Source organism: Bos taurus, chromosome X, assembly GCF_002263795.3.
Source record: "Bos taurus isolate L1 Dominette 01449 registration number 42190680 breed Hereford chromosome X, ARS-UCD2.0, whole genome shotgun sequence".
Classification (NCBI taxonomy): Eukaryota; Metazoa; Chordata; class Mammalia; order Artiodactyla; family Bovidae; genus Bos; species Bos taurus.
Window position 1 is genome coordinate 82,085,513 of NC_037357.1, and position 24,749 is coordinate 82,110,261.

The window sequence follows — 24,749 nt, forward strand, 5'->3', positions numbered from 1 at the left end:
ATGGTGAATGGAATTGTTTCCTTAATTTCTCTTTCTGTTTTCTCACACATAGTATTTTCCATAGTGGCACTTACCAATTTATATTACCATCAACAGTGTAGGAGAGTTCCCTTTTCTCCATACCCTCTCCTGCATTTATCATTTGTAGATTTTTCATTGATGACCATTCTGATTTGTGTGAAGTGATACCTCATTGTAGTTTTGATTTGCATTACACTAATAGTAATGTTGATCATCTTTTCATGCATTTTTTTTTTTTTTTGCCATCTGTATCTTCTTTGGAGAAATGTCTATTTAGGTCTACAGCTCTTTTTTTTTATTGGGTTGTTTGTTTTTTATATTGAGCTGCATGAGCTGTTTAATCCCTTGTAAGCTGTTTCATTTGCAAATATTTTTTCCCATTCTGAGGGTTATCTTTTTGTTTTGCTTATGGTTTCCCTTTGCTGTGCAAAAGCTTTTAAGTCCCATTTATTTTTGTTTTTATTTTCAGTACTCTAGGCAGTGGGTCAGAAAAGATTTCACTGTGATTTATGTCAAAGACTGTTCTGCCTATTTTTTCCCCTAAGAGTCTTATAGTATCTGGCCTTACATTTATGTTTTTAATCCATTTTGAGTTTATTTTTGTGTATAGTGTTAGGGAGTGTTCTAATTTTATTCTTTTACATGTAGTTGTCCAGTTTTCCCAGCATCACTTATTGAAGAGATTGTCCTTTCTTCCATTGTATATTTTTGCCTCCTTTGTCATAGATTAGGAAGCCAAGGTGCATTGGTTTATCTCTGAACTTTCTATCCTGTTGCACTGATCTATATTTCTGTTTTTATGCCAGTGCCATACTGTTTTGATTACCAAAGCTTTATATTGTGAAGTCAGATAGCCTGATTCCTCCAGCTCTGTTTTTCTTTCTCAAGATTGCTTTGGATTTTGGGGGTCTTTTGTGTTTCCATATGAATCATAAAAGTTTTTGTTCTAATTGTGTGAGAAATGCCATTGATAATTTGATAGAAATTGCATTGAATCTGTAGATTGTTTTGGTGTAGTATAATCATTTTCACAATATTGATTCTTCCAATCCAAGAACATGGTATATCTCTCCATCTGTTTGTGTCATCTTTGATTCCTTTGATCAGTATCCTATATTAATAGTTTACTGAGCACAGGTCTTTTATCTTTTTAGGTAGATTTATTCTTAGGTGTTATATTCTTTCTGATGTGATTGTAAATGGAATTGTTTTTAAATTTCTCTTTCTGATCTTTCATTGTTAGTGTACAGGAATGCAATAGATTTTTATATATTAATTTTGTATCCAGCAACTTTATAAAATTTATTGATGAGCTCTAGTAGTTTTCTGGTGGTATCTTTAGGATTTTCTGTGTAAGAGTTATTTCATCTGCAAACACTGACAGTTTTACTTCTCTTCCAATTTGGATTCCTTTTAGAGGATTCTTTCAGCTCTTCACCGTTGAGTATGATGTTAGCTGTAGATTTGTCATATACATCCTGTATTTTTATGTTAAGGTTACTTTCCTTTAAGCTTACTTTTGAAGACTTTTTTTTTTTTTAATCATAAGTAGGTGTTGAATTTTGTCAAAAACTTTTTCTGCATTTATTGAAATGATCATACAGTTTTTAGTCTTCAATTTGGTAATGTCATGTATCACATTGATTGGGCTTCCTCAGTGGCTCAGTGGTAAAGAATCTTCCTGCAATGCAGGAGCCGCAGGAGAAGAGGGTTTTATCTGTGTCATGAAGATCTCCTGGAGGAGGTCATGGTAATCCACTCCAGTATTCTTGCCGAGAGAATCCCATGGACAGAGGAGCCTGGCAGGTTACAGTCCATGCAGTCACAAAGAGATGGACATGACTGAGCGACCCAGCACAGCAAAGCACCCACAGTATAAATTGTAGACCTGGTGATATTATTTCTTTGCATAGAGGTTAAAGCCTGTGAGAAATGCATGCAGAGCAAATTAGTGGGCTCTGCTGATTATCTAGTTTCTATTAAATAAGGATGTGACTTGGAGATGGCTTTTTTTTTTTCATTTCGTTGATCACATTCATTCAGTTTCCTTAGTCACTGTTTTATAGTTTTCAGTGTACAGGATTTTCACCTCCTTGGTTAAATTTATTCTGAGGGATTTCTTTTTGACACAATTTTAAACAGACTTTTTTTTTTTTTACTTTCGGATACATCATTGTTATTGTAAATAAATGCAAGAGATCTCTGTATATTAATCTTACATCTGCTACCTTGCTGAATTCATTAATTAGTTCTAATAGTTTTTGTGTGAAGTCTGTAGGATTCCCTGTATCATGCCATCTGCAAATAAGGACAATTTTACCTCTTCCATTCCATGTGAATGCTTTTTATATCTTCTTGCCTGATTGCTGTGGCTAGGACTTCCAATAGTACATTAAAGGAAAATGGTGAGAGTGGGCATCCTTCCTTGTATTGTTCCTGAATTAAATGGGAAGGCTTTCAGCTTTTCATTAAGTATTATGTTGGCTGTGGGTTTGTCATAAATGGCTTTTATTATGTTTAGGTATATTCCCTCTATGCCCACTTTAGTGACAGGTTTTTATGATGAATAGCTGTTGAATTTTATCAAATGCTTTTTCTGAGTCTATTGAGATGATAATATGGTTTTTGTCCTTTCCTTTGTTAATGTGATGCATCACACTGATTGATTTGTGTATGTTGAATTGTTCTTGTAACACTGAAATGAATCCAACTTGATCATGATGTATGATCTTTTTTTTTGTACTGCAGGATTTGGTTTGCTAATATGTTGTTGAGGATTTTTGCATCTGTGTTCATCAAAGATGTTGGCCTGAAATTTTCTTTTTTGTAGTGTCTTTGTCTGGTTTTGGTATCAGGATGATGATTCATAGAGTGAACTTGGGAGTGTTTCCTCCTCTTATATCTTTTGGAATAGCCTGAGAAAGATTCGTGTAGGTTCTTTTTATGTTTGGTAGAATTCCCCAGTGAAACTGTCTGGTCCTAGACTTTTGTTTGCGTAGAGCTTTTTATTATTATTATTATAGAGTTTATTTCACTGCTGGTGATCAGTCTGTTCAAATTATATGTTTTTCTTGACTGAATTTTGACAGACCGTATATTTCTAGAAACTTGTCTGTTTCTTCTAGGCTGTCCAATTTTTGGCATATAACTGTTCATATTATTTCTTACATGTTTTGCATTTATGTAGGGATAGAACATTTTAAATTGGTGCTTTCCCTTACTTTCTGGAACTATATACAGATAAATTGGAATTTTGTAATTCTCTTTTGAGAGCACTCTTGAATGTACAGTCATTGGAGAGAAGAGAGAAAATAATGCTACTGACTTCCTAGCCTATGTCTTCCCCTTCCTGTGACAGTCATGTAGTTGAAATCTGCTTAAGGGAAACACCAAAAGAATATCTGATAAATAAAGAAGTCATTCAAAGATAATATGTGGGCTAAGAGATTTGAAAATATGGCAGAGGCAATCTTCAATCTTATACCTCAGTAACACTTAGCATGTTAAAGGCTCTTCGTACCATGAACATATGATTTGGTTATTGTTTGGTTCATAAAAGTTTTTGTAGTTTGAAATTTAAATTTCTTTGTGTGGAATTCAAGGCTTGTCAGTTTTTCTTCTATTTATAATACTTCTTCAGTTTTATTTCCTGTTGCTTCTCCTCATACCCCCTACTTGTCAACTGTGTTCTCAGAATCTTTCTATTTCCCTCCCCTACATTCACTGTCTCTTTATTTGATATTTTTTATGCCTGTAATTTCACTTCCTTTCTCACTTGGGTGAATATCTCTTTATCTTTTTTTTTTTTCCTTACCATACATTCCAGGGGTATGTGTGGGGAGCTTTTTTGTTTGTTTTTACATTTATGCAGTTTATGTTGCTTGACCCATAAGTAACACTTATAAGATTAATAGGGCCATAGTTTTAAAGAGTATTTACATAGCCCCACTGTGCATATGGGCTTCTCAGGTGCCTCAGTGGTAAAGAATCCACCTGCAATGCAGGAGTTGTAGGAGATGCAGATTTCGGTCGCTGGATCAGGAAGATCCTTGGAGGAGGGAATGGCAACCCATTCCAGTATGCTTGCCTGGAGGATCCCATGGGCAGAGGAACCTGGTGGGCTACCGTCCGTGGGGTCGCAAAGAGTTGGACACGACTGAAGCCACTTAGCACGCACACATGCACTGTGCATACTGAGCCTTTTTAATATTGAAAAATAAAGAAAAATGAATTTTCCGTCACTAGGAAATATAAATTTGACCATCTAAACTTATAAACCCTGACTAAAATATAAGCGACCATTTCATCCATTCCCTGGTGGCTCAGCCTATAAAGAATCCTCCTGCAACACAGGACACCTGGGTTCGATCCCTGCATTGGGAAGATCCCCTGGAGAAGGGAAAGGCTACCCACTCTAGTATTCTGGCCTGGAGAATTCCATGGACTGTATAGTCTGTGGGATCGCAAAGAACCGGACATGACTGAGCAACTCATTTTCACTTTCATCCATAAATGCTGTTTTTGGTTCCCTAACAAATCTAGTACTACAGTGTAACAAACATCTTACATTTCAGGGATATAAAAATATCAACTTTAAAATCTGAACTGTATAGTATGTATATTAATATTTGTACTATTAAATTAGGAATACACAGGTCTATGAAGTACTGCATTATAAATAGCAATGTTCTTTTTAATCTGTAGTTGGAGCTAATACAATATAATGTTTACTTGGCTAGTGAGTGTTGGGAGGGGATGAGGTGGCTTCACATGATGGGATGCACAGTGTTGGCTGGGTCACATGACTACGTGCATGCCACACAACAGGACAAGCCATTAGTACCTGGACCAACCAGGCACAGATGAATGAAAAACTCCATTGCTTTACAAAGGCAGCTCAGATTCTCCATTGTCTGAAATCAACACTCCCATCCAATCACTTCTCAACAGCTTCTTGAGGATCTCTTGAGGGTTGGAGATCACAGCACCTGTGATGTACCCAACAGGCACAAGAGATTCTCTTTATCTTTGGAACTACAGCCAAATATAAATCATTATTTTATGAAACCTCTCCTATGCCAAAATAGTCGCTCTCTTGTTTGTGTTTTTAGCTCTATACCTGTCACAGTTCCTGACACAAAATAGATGCTGAGTAAATAAACACTTGCAGGAGGTTATTTCTTCTCCCATTATAATAATAATAGTATATATTCACTAAGAAAATTTGAAAAATACAGAGGAGTATAAATAAGAAAGTAACACTCATGGACCATCTCAGTGAAAACCACTTTTTTGACATTTTCCTCCAGTCTTTTTCTCTATGCATATCATATATTTTGTAGACTGTTGGTGATTGATTGTTTTTGTAAATGTTTAATAAACTGCTCCTTTTCTATTCTTTCTTTTCAGTCTCATGTCTCATTATTCCTGTAATAGGTTTCTTGCTCTGGTCCTGTCCATACAGCTATTATGTTTCCTCTCCATCATCCACTTTCACACTTGCTAGTTCCCTTTTCAAAACTTGATTAGATGCTCTTCTCTCTGCCAGCTATGCCCTTCAGTTATAAAACTCCATATAAAACCAACACTCAGAATATGAGTTTTGCATGACTGAGTGCATCTGCTTCTATACTTTGTTTTAATAGACAATACATTTGAAAGTTTAAGTTGGAAAAAATCTTGGGGAAAGTAGTTCTCCCTTGTCATTTTGTATAACTCATATGCCTGGCACATAGTAGATGCTCAGTCAGTGTTACTGCCCTCCCTAATCCTAGCCTCTTGTTCCTGTTAAAGTCACACAACTGGTAATTGGCAGCCTCAGAACTAGATTCCAGGTCTACTGATTCCCAGGCCAATGTGTATTTCTTGACAGGTTACTGTGTTAAAGTGTTGTTTAAGATCTCTTTTATCTCCAAAAGTCATATCTTCTTCCTCACCAAAATTCTTGCAAAATTTGTATTCCTTATATCATAGCTTGACTGATCCACTGACCCAGTTTAGAATGGCTCCTTCCTTTGGAACGTACTCAGGCACATCCGGAGAACTTTTTAGCAGAGTTAGTGATAAAATCAATAATTTTGGACTCTTAGTTTTGAATTTAGGCCAATGGACCAACTGGTTTCCCAGAGGAGAGTTCCTAATTTTCTTATAAGGAAATACACATTTGAATATATTCAATGTATTCAAACTCTCTATAGGTGTTAGGAATTTGATTATGGCAGTGTTAATTTAGTTTTCACAAAATCATAGTACGTTAAAGGTGGGAGAAACCTTTGAAGTCATCTCACTGTAGCCCCCTCATTTACTGATGAAGGAAATTGGGTGCAATATTACTTAGCTGTGAATAGCCGAGACAGTATTAGGAGATCAGGCCTCCTGTCATTTGTTCTAAAAGACACTAGAGGATATGCCTAGGTAGGAGCCAGGGGGTAGGTGAAAAAGATGGGCTTTGGGTATGTGTCCTTCCTCTGACATATTATAGCAAGTAGTCAAGTACTTGCTATAAGTCAAGTAGCAAATGTCAAGTGGTCTACAGTTCTTCTGCACTTGCTTCTTATACTCTGGTCCTGTCTTGTATATACATATGAGAGATTATTGAAGGTAGTTAAATAAACTGGATTGTTTTCCCAGAAGAATTATCTGGAATGCAATTGAGATTACATTGCCTGATTTTTTACAATGAACACAATTTGGAATATAATGTTTTGGAGGCTTCTGATTTCCCTTGTAAAAAATAGCAACATTCTAAGCATACAGAGCTTTGGAGAAAACAGTTGGTGTTTGTGGAAAGAGACCTGGCCTGGTATTAATTGTTAGAATACATTAAGCCAGAACTCATTGTGGACTTTTCATAATGTCCTTCTCCTTTTCTCGGCCTAGGTTTCCAACTGTGTAAAATCATAGATTACATTGGTTCCTCTATGGGTCTTCCTGTACTGATATTCTAGGTTCTAGGGGCATTTTTAGCATTCTGCTGAAGCAGCCACTTCTTCAGCCACCTGCTGTATTCCAGGAAGGGTCCCCATTATCTCCTTATTGCCTAATTAGATTGTTTCATGTTATAGACTAATGGATATGTTGTGCTTGTCATTTCTACAGATCTCTTTGTCTTCTCTTGAATCACTGTTGTTTCTTTTCTTGCTCATTTCTCTTCGGACTCTGTTGTACTCCTATTAATAGTGGTTTGTCTTCTTGGTCACCTCTGTTCAGCTCTTCAGTTCTGAGAATTACACCTTTCATTTAGTGCTCAGGGTACTCCACTCCTTTATTGTTTCAGCTGGTTTGGCTCCACCTATAACAGTGTGTGTGTGTTTCAAGGTCATGCAGTTGGCACTTCTGCTAATAATGGTCTCTATAGCTTCTTTATTTTTTCTTTATTTATTATTATTATTCTTTTTACTTTACAATATTGCATTGGTTTTGCCATACATCAACATGCATCCGCCACGGGTGTACACTAAAAGAGGTATTTATTTACTATTAAAATACTCTTGTAATAACAGTAAAAACTAATTTTATGCATAAGGTAAGCTTTAAAAATTTTTATGCACTTATTTTACTCATATGTGTTTATATATTTGTTTTTGAATTCCCCCCTCCCCCAAATAAGTCAGTGCTGCGGCATAAAAATCCTTGAAATAAAGAAGAGGAAAAGAAATCACCTCAGAATGCCACCACTCTAATTTTCTTGTTAATTAATAGCATATTGTTTTATTTATTTCTGATTTTTCCCCTTCCTTTGTTTTATTTTTTAATTAATTATTTTAATTGGAGAATCATTATTTTACAATATTGTAGTGGTTTTTGTCATACATGGACATGAATCAGCCATGGGTGCACATCTGTCCCTCCCATCCTGAAACCCACTCCCACCTCCCTCCCCACTCCAACCCTCTAGGTTGTCCCAGAGCACTGGCTTTGGGTGCCCTGCTTCATGCATCAAACTTGAACTGGACTTCTATTTTACATATGGTAATATATATGTGACAATGCTATTCTCTCAAATCATCCCATGCTCACCTTCTCCCACCGAGTTCAAAAGTCTGTTCTTTACTTCTGTGTCTCTTTTGCTGCCTTGCATATAGGACCATTGTTACCATCTTTCTAAATTCCATATATATGTGTTAATAAACTTTGTTGGTGTTTCTCTTTCTGACTTATTTCACTCTGTATAATAGGCTCCAGTTTCATCCACCTCATTAGAACTGATTCAAATGCATTCTTTTTAAGAGCTGAGTAGTATTCCATTGTGTGTATGTACTACAACTGCCATATGACTCAGCAATCCCACTGCTGGGCATAAACATCGAGGAAACCAGAATTGAAAGAGACACATGTACCCCAATGTTCGTTGCAGCACTGTTTACAATACCTAGGACATGGAAGCAACCTAGATGTCCATTGGCAAATGAATGGATAAGAAAGTTCTATTTCCAGTTTTTTAAGGAATCTCCACACTGTTCTCCATGTGGCTGTACTAGTTTTCATTCCCACCAACAGTGTAAGAAGGTTCCCTTTTCTTCACACCCTTTCCAGCATTTATTGCTTGTAGACTTTTTGATGCTGGCCATTGTGACTGGTGTGAGATGGTACCTCATTGTGGTTTTGATTTTTCATATGGCAGTTCTATTTCCAGTTTTTTAAGGAATCTCCTTACTGTTCTCCATAGTGGTTGTACTAGTGTGCATTCTCACCAAAACCCTCTCCAGCATTTATTGCTTGTAGACTTTTGGATAGCAGCCATTCTGACTGACATGAAATGGGACCCCATTGTGGTTTTGATTTGCATTTCTCTGATCATGAGTGATGTTGAGCATCTTTTCATGTGTTTGTTAGCCATCTGTATGTCTTCTTTGGAGAAATGTGTGTTTAGTTCTTTGGCCCACTTTTTGATTGGGTTGTTAATTTTTCTGGTATTGAGCTGTATGAGCTGCTTGTATATTTTTGAAATGAGTTCTTTGTCATTTGTTTCATTTGCTATTATTTTCTCCCATTCTCAAGGCTACCTTTTCACCTTGCTTAGAGTTTCCTTCCTTGTGCAGAAGCTTTTAAGTTTAATTATGTCCCATTTGTTTATTTTTGTGTTTATTTCCATTACTCTGGGAGGTGGCTCATAGAGGATCTTGCTATGATTTATGTCAGAGGGTATTCTGCATATGTTTTCTTCTAACAGTTTTATAGTTTCTAGTATTACATGTAGATCTGTAATCCATTTTGAGTTTATTTTTGTGTATGGTGTTAGAAAGTGTTCTAATTTCATTCCTTTACACATGATTGACCAGTTTTCCCAGCACCACTTGTTAAAGTGATTGTCTTTTCTCCATTGTATATTTTTGCCTCCTTTGTCAAAGATTAGGTGTCCATCATGCATGAATTTATCTTTGGGATTTCTATTTTGTTCCATTGGTCTATATTTCTGTCTTTGTGCTGGTACCATACTGTCTTGATGAATGTATCTTTGTAGTATATTCCAGAGTCAGGAAGCTTGGTTCCTCAAGTTCCATTTTCTTTCTCAAGATTGCTTTGGCTATTCAAGGTTTTTTTGTGTTTCCATATAAACTGTAAAATTATTTGTTGTAGTTTTGTGAAAAAATATTATTGGTAGCTTGATAGCAATTGTGTTGACTCTATAGATTGCTTTGGGTAGTATACTCATTTTCTCTATATTTATTCTTCCAATCCAAGAACATGGTATATTTCTCCATTTATTTGTGTCATCTTTGCTTTCTTGCATCAGTGTTTTATAGTTTTCTATATATAGGTCTTTTGTTTCTGTAGGTAAATTTATTCCTAAGTATTTTATTCTTTTTGTTGCAATGGTGAATGAGATTGTTTCCTTTCTCTTTCTGTTTTTCATTGTTAGTGTATAGGAATGCAAGGGATTCCTGTGTATTTTATATCCTGCACATTTACCATATTCATTGATTAGCTCTAGTAATTTTCTGGTGTCTGTTGGGTTTTCTACGTAGAGGACCATATTATCTGCAAACAGTGACAGTTTTACTTTTTCTTTCAAATCTGAATTTCTTTTATTTGTTTTTCTTCTCTGCTATAGGTAAGACTTCCAAAACTATGTTGAATAGTAGTGGTGAGAGTGGACACCCTTGTTCTTTTCTGATTTTAGAGGAAATGCTTTCCCTTTTTTGCCATTGAGGATGAAGTTTGCTGTGGGTCTGTCGTATATTGCTTTTCTTATGTTCTGGTATGTTCCTTCTATGCCTGCTTTCTGGAGAGTTTTTTTTTTTTTAAATCATAAATAGGTGTTGAATTTTGTCAAAGTCTTTCTCTGCATCTATTTTATATATATATATATATATATATATATATATATATATATATATATGTATACACACACACACACACACACATATATATATATATATATATGTCTGAGGTTTCTAGGATTTTTTTTATTTCCCTTTTGATTTCTTCAGTAAGCTGTTCATTATTTAGAAATGTATTGTTTAATCTCCCCGTGTTTGTGTTTTTTACAATTTTTTCCTTGTAATGAAAATCTAATCTCTTAACATTGTGGTCAGAAAAGATGCTTGATATGATTTCAATTTTCTTAAATTTACTGAGGTTTGAGTTGTGCCCCAAGATGTGGTCTATCCTGGAGAATGCACTTGAGAAGAGGTGTGGTCTGCATTTGGGTGGAATGTCCTGAAGATGTCAATGAGATCCATCTTGTCTAATATATCATTTAAGACTTGTGTTTCCTTATTAATTTTCTGTTTTGATTATCTGTCCATTGTTGTAAGTGGGGTGTTAAAGTCTCCTACTATTATTGTGTTACTATCAATTTCTCCTTTTATGTCTGTTAGTGTTTGTCTTATGTATTGATGTGCTCCTGATAGCTTACGGTGAACAATGTTGAATTGTGATCTCTGAAGATTTAGTTTCAGGACCAGTGAGCAGGCTTGATCACTCAGGAGCTTTTGTGTAGCAGAGTTTTAATAAAGTTCCCCCTTATTTATTTATAATATTTGTAAAAAGAGTTCTGATCATTAGAGTTTGTTTAGTTTTAACAATCTTTGCATGAAGGCAATGATAGATGACATATATAATTATCAAGACAATCATTAAAATTACAGTTCCAGACCCGATGTTGTGAGTTATGCTTTGAAACCATCCATGTGATTCTAGTCCAGATAATTGATAATTGATTAGCTAGTTGTTCAGCTAAAGTTTTCAAATTAGTGAAAGAAGGCAGATTATTAGAAAAGGTTTCAAATATGTCTTTTTATAATAATTGTACATTCAGAGAGACATTATCATGTATGTTTTGTAAATGAAATTTGATTTGTTCCCAGTTATAGGCATTATTATTGAAATGAAAACAGGAGTAACATAAAATTGAGTAAAATTCCAATCACATTTTAACATTACCGGTTTTTGTACATCTGTTAATTGATCTCCAACCCACATGATGGCTGTTTTTAGTTCCTGTACTTCCTTTTGAATATCATCTATCTGAGACTTAGTGGCCCACATAGTATGGGCATCTTTAGTCCAATTTTGAATAAAATTACATGTTTGAATTGAGGTTTTTAAAGCAACACCAGTGACAGCAGCAGTGGTGCAAATAGCTATTGATCTCAAAATGCCAAAAATTAGTTATCCAATGAATTGTTTAGATTGTTGGAGCAATTTAGTAAGTAACTGGGAAGCAAGTCCAGCCATGGGACCTTCTTCCTAGGGCTGTTGGAGATTTTGGTAACCATAGATTATGTTGAAATTTAAGAATCAAAAGGGAGTCATTTCTCAAGGAAATAGAGGAGTTAAGACAAGTATATAATTTACAATTTATGCAAATTACAGAACGTAAAGTCTTATTGAATTGTAAGTTTCTTATAGTTACAACAAAAGGAAGTGGAACACAGGCTTGTATAAAATATGCTTAATTATAACGAAAGAAATAATTGCTATGGCTACGATTAGTCCTTGTGAAATGTCCAGTCCAGTTCCTCGATGCTTTCAGCAAGTTTCCACATGTCCCATTGTTCAGGCCCAATATGTTTATCAGGAATGATTCGAGGATGAGGGGGGGCCACTCCACTGTCAAGCCATCCAAAAGTCCTCTGTCATGGTTATGCTCCATTGTAGTATTAGTAACCTTCTATGTTATTTAAGTTATATAATCATATATAGTGTTATTAATATCATCTGAGCAGTTAGATAACCACATACCATTGGGTCCCCAATCAACAATTGTATGATTAGCCACAAACATTAATTTTCTTGATTTGGCCTGACATTTGTCCCAATGAACAGGAATATATTTAAAGTTCTTATTAGTAAACCTTTTTCATAGTGTTCTTTGTTTTTTCCTTAACTCTTTCCTTAAAGTTTTAGTAGTATAAACATGGTTCATGGACAAAGAAAGGGTAGTAAATAATCCAAGCAGTGTCTGAAAGTCCTCTTTTAGAGGCAGGGCGAAAGCCCAAGTTTGTCGGCTAACATTTATGCATAATTCTGCTGGGCCCATATACAAAGAAAGGACTTCATAACCTAGAGAGATATTAATTAGTTTTTTTTTTCTTCTTCAGGATGAGAGGGCCCCTCCAAGTTCTGAGGAGTCATTATGTGTTGAGTCATTATCATATGTGTTGAGTCATTAGTGGCTATGATTAGTCTTTTATCTGTCCATTTTATAACCTACAATAAAAAGGGGGGTTAGGTATATAAGCCTATTAAGTGTGATCAATCAAGTCAGCCTGAGCAGGGGAAGCAAAAGCAAGCAAAGCAAGCATAGCTAAGAAAAATATTTTCAGGATTCCGAGGCATTCTCTGTTGAGAAATCAGATTTTCAGCCTGATTAGTAAGGGTATTTATCTGTCCCCAAGTAGGGAGATCATAAGGTCGGTGACGTCGAGTGCAGCGTTTTTTGGAAATTTTTAAAGTTGCCATGGCTTGTATTGGAGTTCCTTCTTCCTGAGGTTTTTTTCTTTGCATCATCTCTAGTCTGAATGTTGGGGGCCCCCTTAGGTTGAATCTTCTGAAGAGAAAGTCATGAGTTCGTTGGATCCATCTGGAGAAATAGAAGCATATCCCTTTCCCTGTAAGATGAGTTTCTTAGATTTCCATAGATTAGTTAACCTGTCTTGATATCAAATGGGCAAAGGAAGGGAGGTGTCCTTTAATGTTTCAAATTGCTTTTCTGCTTTTGTCAAAATATCTTCTTGTGGTAAGTTTGAAAAATTTAAAACAAATAAAACTATATTAACAATAGTTATAGAAAGAAAGGAACATGATAATGATGAAAACATTCCTAGGAAATATTTCAGTCCAAAAATAATCATCTAGAGATCTGTTTTGGGATTGGTAGATAATGTCTTCCAAGAGGACATTGAGAAGCTTTTATTTTAAATTGACCTTGACTCTTGACTACTTAAACCTTTCATCTTGAATGTTGTTTCCATGAATTTGTTTATTTCTGTGTCAAAGGTATGAGTCATCGTCTTGTTCAGCCAATGCTATTGTTCTTTTTCATATATGTAAATCAAATAGACCTAATTTTGGTTTTAAGTTAATTTCTTGGTCTTTGGGTATTTTGGGATTGACAACATTGATGTCGTTAGAGATAGGTGTTTTCTGCTTGATATAGTTTATGCCTCATGTTTAACAGATGGGACAGTCAGTGGCTTAAAGCAAGCCTTTGTAGATATATGTACCCATTTAAAAATATTTTTTCATTAGGCCCAGGTATTGGTGGCATAGTCTGTCTAATGCAGAGTTTATCAGTTCCAACCAAGCAACATGTCAGTAAGTTTGCCTTAATTTCCATGAGGTACTATAGTCTTGTTTTCATCACTAACTAACCATGAAAATTTGGCTGTGGTTTTGAAATAATGGGTTGATTTCTTTCTCATTTAGCATATATGTTTTTTCTGATATAAAAAGAAATAGAATATGACTGTGTTTTAAGTGATATGTGTTATTTGGGGCAAAGGATTAGGAGCAAACATTCAAATATTTTTTCTTAAGTGAAATTATTGAAAAGCTGATGCAGAACAACTTGATAAATGAAATGTTGCTCATACCCAAATGTATTTGACCTTGTCCTTGAAAAGAAATGAAGCCTGGCAGTTGTTGAATCTCTCTGTTCAGTGTGTCAAGGAAGATGATTATACTTTCAAGACAGACCTGAAAAGAAGGTGAATATTTTGCACTTTTGATATTCCTAGGAACAAACAATCTTTTTGGCAAATGGTTTTTATGTTGGCAAATGGTTTTTTTATGTTGTTTTTGTTTTGCATTGTGAAACAGGCATTGAAGTTGATGTTATTTTGTTTTAAGAATCTTACAGATTGGAAATAGAAATAAAGCTATATTAATAATAGTAATAGGCTTAAAGACTATATTGTATTAGAATCTAGTAAAGTCTGTTCTGGATAAGGAAGATTAAAGTGTTCCTGTGTATTTTTCTTTATTTAACTTTCTATTTGTAGTTACAGTGTATAATGTGTTTATTTATGTCTTGTGTTTGTGGATTATAAGGAATATCTGTATTCTGTTTATTAGAGAATAAATGTAAAAATTGTTTGAATTGGCTTAGAAATACAGGTAGGGCCATTGTCTGTTTTTATAGAATTAGGTAGTCTCATTATTGTAAAGTAAGCTAATGGGTGGGTTATAACATATTGTGTAGTTTCACCTTGGAGAGGTGTGGTCCATATAAAAGAAGAAGAATTTGTATCAATTGAGACATGTAAGAAGGAAGAGGCATGTTGATGGTATGGCAAAACCAATACAATATTGTAAAGTAAAAAAAAATATAATAATAATAAAAAAAGAGAGTTCAGGGCAATAAGTTCTATCCATTTGTCATAAAATTTTCTTTCATTTGTCATAAACTCTTATATATTTTTATATTCATCATTTTATTTGCCATTTCTTATATCCTTTTATCAAAAGCATATATCTTACTTTTCTTTAGCAACTATGAAGTGTCTTGTATGTTAGTATTTTATAGATTTGGTGAATATATTTATTATATCATATTATATATTATAATATATATTTATTTTTATATAAATATATATATTTATTAATAGTTTAAAATCTCTTTAGTTTTTCTGTCAGAAAAATTTTTTGTAAGAGGAAGTTAACATTCAGTGATTAATGTTTTAAAATCTTACTTCATTTGAAAATGACCTAGCTATTTAATAAACTTTTATTATTTAGTATAACTCCAGAAACTTAAGTTACCCCAATCCTAAGAGATTATTTTAGATTATAATAATAGATTGTTCTATTGAAAATATAATTATTTTTAATAAAGTTTATTTAAAAGTTTTCATCATATATATATATATAAATTTACCCTTTTGTTGACAAATTTAGTTTATCTTAAACCTAGGCATAATAGTATTATATAATGTTGATGACTTAAGACATGTCTTAATTAGATTAGCAAACAAGTGAATTTCAATAGAGCTCATTAACTTCATATTATTCAAAAACAAAGACATATTTTGAGACATAGACAATATTAGATAGATAGGCATGGTTTTCTTCTTGAAATTTAAAATATATTTTTGTTTTATTTTTTAATTTTAATTTTTATATATATATATATATATATATATATTTTTTTTTTTTGAGTTCCACCAATTCGTTTATGGCTGGAGTCCTAGATAGAGTGGGCTGTGTATCCCAAGGACATGATAAGAGTTAACTTTGTGTTTTTTCTTAGGCCTGTTTTTGTCTTCCAGGCAGAATTGGAGCTCCAAAAAAGTATTTTAAGAAGTTAACCTTTTCCTAACTGCACATGTAAAAAGAACCGGTTTTGCAATTTCAAAAAAGATTTTATTTTAATCAGTTTTCTCTGGAGTCTAAAGAATATCATGGCCATTCAGTGTCAAAAATATCATTTCTCCTTTTTGTAGTTACAGTATATTTTTAATGATATATGCATGAGGGAATTGCTGTCACATAGGAAGTAAAGCTTTGGCTATAAAATTTTGACAAATATTAGGATTGTTAAGCATATCTTGAGGTAACATAGTCTATTGAAATCTTTTATGAGTCCCGATATGATTAGGATAAGGGAGAGAGGAAGTGAATCTTTCCCTGTCTAAAGGGTGTAGAGGTATATTAAAAAAATAATCTTGTAAATCAGTAACAATAATGTGCCAATTTTGAGGAATAGTAGTAGGTAATGGGATCCCTGGTTGTAATGTATCCATAGGTTTCATAGATGCATTAACTTTTCTAAGGTCTGTTAAGAGACACCATTTGTTAGATTTCTTTTTTATAACAAAAATAGGAGAGTTCCAAGAAGAGCAAGATTCATCAATATGTTTCAATTCTAATTGTGTGTCTATAAGTTCTTTAGTAGCCTGTAATTTATCTTTTGTAAGGGGCCATTGCTCTGTCCAAATAGGCTTGTCATTTTTCCAAGTTATTTTAATAATTGCTCTGTTTGTTAAATGATAAGTGGCCCCTAGGAAAAATGTGGAGTGTATATCTGAGTTTGCCATTGCATAAGTAAGTATCTTTCTATTAAATTAAGGGGTGCATTTATCATATAAGGTCTTAATGTTGTAGGCTGGCCTTTTGGTCCTTCATATGGGTAGATTTGAATATTTTGATAAATTTCTGGTACTTTGGTTTGAGAAATTTCTGGAATTTGGTAAGAGATTTTTTGTATAGGCCAGGATTTGGGCCATAAGTGTTTGGAAATAATAGTAATATCAGATCCAGTGTCAAGGAGACCAGAAAATCTTTTATCATTAATTTTGATATTTACATTTGGTGGGCATATTCAGATACCAACGATGTCCATAAGGATTGTTTTTGATCTGTACTGCTGAACCCATTTGTCTGTACGTTATTAGAGGAGTTAATAGAAATGTAAGGCAAAAGAAGTAATTGAGCAATTTTGTCCCCCCTTATGAATTGCCATAGAATCTGAGATGACATCATAATTTGAATCTCTCCTTTATAATTTAAATCAATTATTCCAGGGTGGACAGTAATTCCTTTGGAAGCCAAACTAGATCGGCCAAATAAAAGACTGAAGTTTTGTGGATGCAGGGGTCCAAAAAGTCCAGTAGGTATTCTAGAAGGGACCACTTGAGGGTAAAGGAAAAAATAATTTAGGGCTGGTATATTGACGGCAGCACTGCCAGATGTCGAGGGTTTGAGGGAAAAGATAGAATTTATTCCTGGTTTTTGTTGTAGGGGACCTGGTGGGTCCCCTGTTTGGAGTTTCTTGGAATAGGCTTTCCTTCAACATCAAATTTAGATTTACAGTCTTTGGCTCAGTGCATTCCTCTATGGCAGCGAGGGTGAGTTCTTGGAGGTTTTTTATTAGCCTTCTTAGGGCAGTTCCTTTTTAAATTGTTTTTATCTCCACATGTAAAGCATCCTTCATTTCCCCTTTTAAAGGTAGTAGCCATTGTTTCAGCTAGCATTTGCATCTTTTGAGTTTCTGATCCTAGATTGTGACAAGCCTTCAAATAATCAATAATAGTCCCAGTCTTACGAATTGCAGCGATAGCTCTCTGACATTCCTGATTTGCATTCTCGTAAGCAAGTAATTTCTCTAGCTGTTTCTTGGTTTCTTCTCCAATTACAGTACAGGAAATAGCAGTTTCTAATCTAACTAAAAAATTAGTATAACTTTCATTAGGTTCAACAAAGGAGAGACTTGGAGTTGTGCCTGTTGGCAGGGGAGGAGCATTTGGAGCAGCCGGGGCAGGGCTAGTAAGAAAATTTTGAAATATTTTATGTTGTTCTAATTGGGCCTTCTGTAAAGTTTTATCATATAATTCATATTCATGCAATAAGTGTTCTGTCTGTTGCTGAATATTAGGAAGGTTAGAATTTACCTTGAAATGGCCAGAAATCAATTGGAATATTTTTTCCTTGCTTGGTGGCTTGTTCAACATTTTCTTTGATCTGGTGCCAAATTTCTAAATCAAAACTTCCTTTATCAGGGAACCAAGGATTACATTTAACCAGTGTTTGAAAGTAAGCCTCTATTCATTGGCGCGAAACCAAAAGTCCCTGAGCTTTAAACAAATGGTGAAGTAAAGTAGAGAAACGATGGGGCTTTCCAGCCGTATAACCCATGTTTTAGTACTTACTGACCTCAATAGATCCTGACCTCAATAGGTCCTGAGTCCCTCAGCCATTTGACCCGTGTCTTAATATTTACCAACCTCAATAGGTCCTGAGTCCCTCCGACCGAAATGCCACATACACCAGTGTCCCTGTTCGGGCGCCACTTGTTAGGGTCCTTTAATGGACGGGGACCTGGCCGTCTGGAGGTGACGATAAGAAAGTGAAAGAGAGAAAGAGGCTGGTACTCCCTGGTTTACACAGAAAACCAATAAAGTCCTTGACACAGGACTTATGTCTCTCACAAAGGCACCAGGCGCCCTCTCGAGGTGGGGTGAAGGCACAGGGTGCCTTCTCGAGAGAGTCTTAGAAGCCCGGGCAGGGGAGTGAGCAAGACAGGTCTCTGTGCTCCAAGGAATCAGCTGGAGAGAGAGAGAGAGAAAGAGAGAGAGAGAGAGAGAGAGAGAGAGAGAGAGAGAAAGAAAGAAAGAAAGAAAGAAAGAAAGACATGGGGACCCAAGCTCTGATTGAGCAAAGGTGCTTTAATGATTTTTCTGTGAGTATATATATGCTATAGTATAAGAAGTTTCTTTCGTCAATGATAAAGATCAGAAAACCAAATGTACAGTAACCGTTACCAAGGGAACAAGGGATGATGATGGTCACAAGGTCAGGAGACAATCCATATCTCAAGAAAGGGGATCGAGACTAAGCAGTTTTGTCGTAAAGAGACTATTTACTAAAGGAGATTCAAGCCTGTCTCACACAAGGACCCCAGTTCCTGGGAGCAGCATGCTGTTCCATTCTGCTTAAAAAGAAACAAAGGACTTGTGAGAAACAGCACATAGGAATCCTCCTGTTAAATATTCTCTGACAGTAAACGATGTTGGATTTGTGATCTCCGAAGATTTAGTTTCAGGATCAGGGACCACGCTTGATCACTCAGGAGTTTTTGTGTAACAGAGTTTTATTAAAGTTTAAAAAAGGACAGAGAAAGCTTCTGACATAGATATCAGAAGGGGGATGGAGACTGCCCCTCTCTCTAGTGTTAGCAAGGGAGTTATATACTTTTTCTATTGTTTATTAACAATAAATCAAGAGAATGTCTCAAGGTTGTAAAGGTCTTTCAGACCCACTCTTACAACTTACATTTTGAGATAATGGGAGTAGATATAACAATAGAAAGATCTTACTAGACCTGCTCCCACAATAAACATATTAAGATGACAGGATTAGTCAGAAAGTTCTTAAGAAGAAGAAACATATCCTAGAACAGGATACATTGCTATTATATAATCACTGGTACAGAGTTTAAGGAAAACCATATCCTTGAGCAAGATGAGTTGTTTTGTTGTGTAATCATTAGCTCTTGGCTTAAAGAAAAAAACCTTTTATGTGACTAAGAGGAGGGAGTGTAGAAAAAATGTTTGTCCTTTTCTCCTCCTCAAGAACCCCACACCCCTTTCTTCTCCTTGGGGATCCCTGACTTCTTATCAACCTACCTAAGCATTAAGTCTCATATTCCTCCCGTTTATTTTAGAAGTATGTTGCCAAGTGTCAGCATTTTAATTCTATAACTACTTCCTGCTGGGATGTGGTGCTGTCCCTAAATTGTTGAGGCAAGATATTTTCCTAAGCCTCATATTGAGCGTTTCTGATCCAGGGGCCCCAAGTAATAGTTGGAGGAGGGTGCGGCATTGCTAGAAGCCTGGTCAACCATTTGTAACTTAAGGCTTTTGGACGGTTAGAAACAAATCCAGTTACACTGTTACAGATTCAGGGAGCAAACAGTTAAAACAGAACAATTATAATTATTACGATTAAGATAGTTTTCCATCATGGGGAGTTAGTTAATGTTTCCCAAAGTGAGGTGACTGAGGCTTCACAGGAGTATCCATAGCCTGAATCATCTTGTTTATGTGTTTAGTAAAGTGAGTAACATTTGTGCTCATATCTGGTATATATATACAACATTGCATATGAATAATGACACAAGTTCCTCCTTGTGCAGCCATTAGAATATCTAAGGTCAATCTGTTTTGTAAAATCAACTTTCTAATTTGTATTTGTTCAGCATTAAGGGCTGAACTAGCTTTTTGAGAATCTTGTAAAGCCTGTTGAGTAAAGTTAGTCAGAGCATTAACTCGTAGCATAATGTCTGTATTTCCTAGACAGGGAGCGAATATTTTGAAATACAGAACTTGCCCAATGAGTTTTAAGGTGTGATAGATAAGCAGCCTTCTCTTGAAGCTTTGAAAATATGAGGCCATGAGTAAAAGCTAGACCTAGGGTGGATCTCCCTATCCAGCCAGGGGGAAGCCATGCCCATAGGTAAAAGCCACATATCCAGTAGGTTCTGTTTGGAGCAAGTCAGACTGAGGGATCCAGTCCCAATCAGTGCCTGGCCAGCCAAAAGGAGGAACTGAACTGGGATTGGAAAACAGGAATGATTACATTGCTTATTTCCTGAGGCAAAAATCTCAATTGCTTCCTGTCATTATAATTAAGTTGTTGGCTAACTTCTGGGAATGGCTCTATTTATTCCTAGCATATGGGAGTGTTAGATAGTAGGCGTCCCTTTTCAGGAATTAGACATATGACCTCATCTCTTATTTGATAAACATCAGGTAGAAAACCACCAGAACTAGACCTGTTTACCTTCTTATATGTAGAAAAATAGTCATTAATCCAAGATAATGTATAATCAAAGTTAAAAGTCACATTAAGTCCATTGTTAAGGTAAAATATGTTATACCAGTCCATCTTAGGATTCTTCGATGTCATCGCAAAGTTGAGGAAAGTCTTTTCCTTGAAGTTGAGAAACCCACAATGGGAAGCTTTCAACTGATGAAGAGGGGTGTGCTCCACAGACTCAGCAATTAGACCAATTGTGGACTGCAGAGTAAGAATGAGCCCAGGACAGGAAGGTGTTGTCTTGAGGGTCAAACAGCAGACTCAGGACTTTTGGAGTCAGTAGAAGCAAGCTTATATATATTATCAGACCCATCTCTGTTCCTGGCTCAAACAGTAGCTTGCTTGACTCAGCAGCTGGGTCAGGAGTCACCTCCCGGAGTTCCTCTAATGTCTGTTGCAAAGCTAAAAGCTGAGTCACATAGTTATTTCTGAGGCTTCAGGATCTATAACAATATCTGTGTATAAAAACAGTCTGTCATAGAGACAGTCCCTTCTTCTTAGGGGCAGTTCAAGCCCTCATTAAAACTATGGGTAAAACTTTAAACCAACTGTCTTGGGTTTCCTGAGTTAGCTTATGCAGATGCCTCTTAATAATGTCATTAACCTTTTCAACCTTTCCTGAAGATTGGAGTGTCCAGGAATAGTGTAAGTGATAATCTATTCCTAGAGTTTTAACACCCCTTGAGTTACAGGAGCTTTAAAGGTGGAGCCATTGTCACTCTGAACTTTAGAGTTTAAGATTCTGCTCACATCATGAGAAATCAGTACAGTAAGATTTTGCCCACTAGTAAACTTAAGAGCTTCAGGCACTAGCATGGCAATAGAAGCTACAGGTTGTTGGTGAGAGCCTTGGGGTTGTGTCATAACTCCCAAGTCCATACCTTTTCTTTCAGTAACAAACAGATTAAACTCTGATCCTGTGGGCAGGTTTAAAGCAACCTAGATCATCTTTACTATCATTATTCTGAATTATTTTTCAAGTAGTTTGCTTATTTCATCTTCATTCATTTAGACTTGTGTATTTCTATGTTGTTCCTTCATTTGTGCAGTGTTTCTTTGCCTTTTCATGATTTTTAAAAAACTTATTGTGTTTGAGGTCTCCTATCCCAGGGTTTGAGGTTTAATTCTTTCTTCCTTTTGGTTTCTGCTCTTGTAGGTTGGTCCAGCGATTTGTGTAAGTTTCATGTAGGGTGTGACTCCCTCTGTAAGGAGTGAGTGAGTTTTTTTTTTTTTTTTTTCCCTCTGATGGGCAGGGCTGAGTGAGGTGGTAATATTGTCTACTGATGACTGAGTTTGTATTTTTGTCTTGTTTGTTGTTTGTATGAGGCATCCTGCACAGGGTGCTACTGGCAGTTGAGTGATGGTGAGTATTGTAGGCAAGTGGTTGCCTTTGTGGGAGTTCTCACTATTGGATACTTGCTAGGGTTAAGAGTTCTCTGGCAGTCTAGGGACTTGGAGTCAGTGCTCCCACTCCAAAGGCTCAGGGCTTGATCTCTGGTTGTGAATGGAGATTCCAAAGGTGGTGTTATGGCATTAAATGAGATTAAAACAAAGACCCAAAAATGATAAACAAAAGACTCACCCCAGACAAATGGCAATTACAAAATCAGGCAAATAATAAGTAAAATAACGGAATATACACAGATACATATACACCTATAAGCAAAATCAAAACAGTCCAAAAAAAAAAAAAAAAGTACAATAGATTGACCTGGCAAATAAAGGAAACCAAAAATGATATCCAACAGTTAAGAACAAAACTATCAAAAGCACAGACCAGAAAACTAAAGCAATGTGCTGAATGGGGAATAAAGCAACAAAAACAAAACTAACAAATATGATGAGAAAGAGAAAGGAAAGAAAGGTGAGAAAGAGAAAGAAATAAAAGAAAGAAGAGAAATGCAAAGTTAAATAGAGGTAGATAAGGAAGATTTATATATATTAAAGATTATCTGCAAGGGGAAAAGAACAATAGTAAAAGGAAACAAAGTAATAAATGTAGAAAAATTAATAACTTTAAAAATTCAAAAATTAAAATTAAAAAGAGAGAAAAAAAGAAAAAAAAAAAGGAAAATTCCACAGAACTTCAAAAGGCCAACTAGATATAAAAAATGTGATTGGAAAAAAAAAATTCTCAAAAGCTCAATTAGATTTGATAATACTAATAAATTCAACAACTAAAACAACAGAGGTGGGGAAAGTAGGGAAAAACAAAACAAAGCAAAATCCAGAATAAATTACAGAACAAGTCAAAATATAAGAATAATAAATGTTTTTCTTGAGTCTCTGCTGTCAGCGTCCTTTTCCTTGCTGGGAGTTAACAGTCCACCTCACCTCCCTAGAATGCTCTCCAAACTTCTCTGGTCTCTGGTCTCTGGATCTGCTGTGGGGGAAGCTCAGACTCTAATCTGGTCCTACTCCTGTGTGTTCTTGCCTCCAATGTCCACAGTTGTCGCAACTAGGGTGTTTTCTTTTGTGAGAACTCTAATTGTTCTTTTATATATTCCATAGACACAGAGTCTGACTAGTTGATAATGTGGATTTAATCTGCAGCTTGTACAGCTGGTGGGAAGGTTTTGGTTCCTCTTCTTTAGCCACACTGCCCCTGGGTTTCAGTTGTAGTTTTATCTCCACCTCTGCATGCGGGTCATCCACAGGGGTTTGCCCCTGAAGCTGCCCTGGAGGACTTGGTTCTGCCCCAGAGAGTGCCAGGTGTGGAGATGGTATAGCTGCTTGGGTAGCAGGGGCCCTGGCAGCACCAGGTACTCAGGGGAGTTGGTGGCTAGGGCAGCAGTAAATTTGGTGCTGTAGAAGGATATGGCTACCCATGCCAGTATTGCTGCCTGGAGAATCTGCCAGACAGAGAAGCCTGGCAGACCATAGTCCACAGGGTTGCAAAGAGTTGGATACGACCAAAGCAACTCAGAATGCACATACCTTTTTCTTGCCTGGGTCACCTCTGCCCCAGTGAGGACTGAGTGTGAAGGCGGTGCAGCTGCTTGGGTCGTGGGGACCTTGGCGGTGCCAAGTGTGTGGAGACACGGACTGCCTCAGCCACAGGAGTGATGGCCCTATCAGAAGTCTTTTTCTAGCCTCTGGCAGCTGGAGATCAGAGGGTCTATTTGGCTAGTCCTCCATTGTTCCAGCCATTCAGGCATTTAGAGGGCTCCCCTGCCTGTGGTCCTTCTCTGTTGCTCAGCTCGTCAGGTATATAAAGGGGCCCCTGGCTGGGATCCTACTCTGCTGGTGTTTGACAAGTCAGGCACTAAAAGTTCTTTCCTGACTGGGGTCCTTCTCTGTGGTTTGGTGCGTCAGGCACTTAAAGGGTCACCCTGGCTGGTGTCCTACTCTGTTGCTCAGGGCACGTCAGGTGCTTGAAGAGCCAGCCTCTGTTGTTCAGCTGTGGATGCTGATGTGTGAGGAGAGGGAGGCTATGGTGGTAACTCCACCCCATACACATGACTCAGCAGTATCACGTTCCTTCCATGGCTGCCTGGATTTCCTCTGCAAGCATTTCCCACCACAATCACCTTCCTCATGTCCCCTCGGGCTGTCTTCCTTCAGTCAACAGCAGACCTCGGCCTTGGATTTCTCTATAGTCTCTATGCTCCAGCTCCCAATTGATGTGCCTTGTATGGGACCTGTTCCCTGTCCAGGGTATGTATAACTGTGGCAAGGATAGTCTGTGTCATTCTCATTCCATTTAGGTTGCCACAGATCAGCTGCTTCATTCTCAGCCTCAAATGTTTCTGCTCTGACCAAAACAGTTGCCCCGATGTGGGGATCGGACCCCTGCTTCAGTTCCCCAACCCACCAAGGGCAGGTCTAGTCCTGCTAACTATTTTGTTTTTCCTCCTAATTCCTTCCTCTTACCCAGTTTTAAAAGTGAAAGTCACTCAGTTGTGTCCAACTCTTTGCAACCCCATGGACTATACAGTCCATGGAATTCTCCAGGCCAGAATACT

At 36.4% G+C, this 24,749-nt stretch overlaps 1 protein-coding gene across 5 annotated transcripts in view; it reads left to right on the forward strand.

The window, feature by feature from the left end:
- Positions 1-24,749, forward strand: part of OPHN1 (oligophrenin 1) — a 627,113-nt gene that overhangs the window by 106,216 nt on the left and 496,148 nt on the right. Inside the window, exon 1 of one of the 5 annotated variants that reach the window (XM_024988794.2) lies at positions 10,552-14,177. The exons of the other annotated variants lie outside the window; for them this stretch is intronic. The gene's annotated coding sequence lies outside the window, so the exon portion shown is untranslated. Of the gene's footprint in view, positions 1-10,551; positions 14,178-24,749 lie in introns of those variants that run through there. 5 annotated transcript variants of the gene reach the window in all.